The 830-nt window shown below is 59.2% G+C and overlaps 1 protein-coding gene across 3 annotated transcripts in view; it reads right to left on the minus strand.

The window, feature by feature from the left end:
* SLC1A3 (solute carrier family 1 member 3) overlaps positions 1-830 on the minus strand; it is a 115,985-nt gene that overhangs the window by 30,665 nt on the left and 84,490 nt on the right. The gene's annotated exons all lie outside the window — the stretch shown is intronic.

The following is an 830-nucleotide window of genomic DNA, read 5'->3' on the forward strand; positions in this document are numbered from 1 at the left end:
CTTGAAGATCTATAAGGTCCCTTCTGACCCTACTTCTATTACTATTATTACTATTATTAAAAACCTGCCCCCACATTGCCCACAGCCTCTGCCAGCAGCAACAGCAGCAGGTGGTGAGGCCTTGGGGCATTCATGGCCTGTGGCAGGCAGAGCCCCTGCCAGCCCAGGCTCCATGCTCTTGCTGTCCTGCCCTGGGCCCCCACCAGCTCTGGACTCGGCACTGGTACGGGCCCCATACTCCTGCCCAGCTGTCACTGTGCTTCTGCCTGCGTACTCACTTCCACTTCCCATCCTGCCTGCCACTACTGCCACTGTCATTTCCCCACCTTCCCACCTGCCACTGCCACTTCTCCCCCCACTCCTGCCCACTCACCTGCTGTTCTTGCACCATGCGGTTCTTGGCTGCATGGCCAGGACCTCAGGATGGACTAGGAGCCAGCCTGTCCTGGCCCAGCTCTGGGGACTGGGGCGATTTGCCTGCAACCCTCCCCTCTCCCTCCTTCCTAGCTGAGTTTTCACTCCCAGACAGAGGGAGGGTGGAAGAACAGCCCCAGGCCAGAAGCCTCTCCTAGGCAGAAGCTTCCAGTTGTGGGCTGGGGGTGGGACAGGGCTGGGCGGGCTTTGCTGCTGCAGCTGCTGGGTCCTGTCACCCCTGGGTCCTGCTACTGGGTCTTCCTGCTGGCTCCTCCTGGGTCCTGCCACTGCTGGAGCCTTAGACAGGCAGCCACACTTAGTTAACAATTTTCTAAATATTTTAGGGGCCCTGTGGGCTGGATAGAATGGCTTGGTAGGCTGGATCCAGCCCACAGGCCATATTTTGCCCATCCCTG

This window comes from Gavialis gangeticus, unplaced genomic scaffold, assembly GCF_001723915.1.
Source record: "Gavialis gangeticus isolate Ggan-Ray unplaced genomic scaffold, GavGan_comp1, whole genome shotgun sequence".
Lineage (NCBI taxonomy): Eukaryota > Metazoa > Chordata > Crocodylia > Gavialidae > Gavialis > Gavialis gangeticus.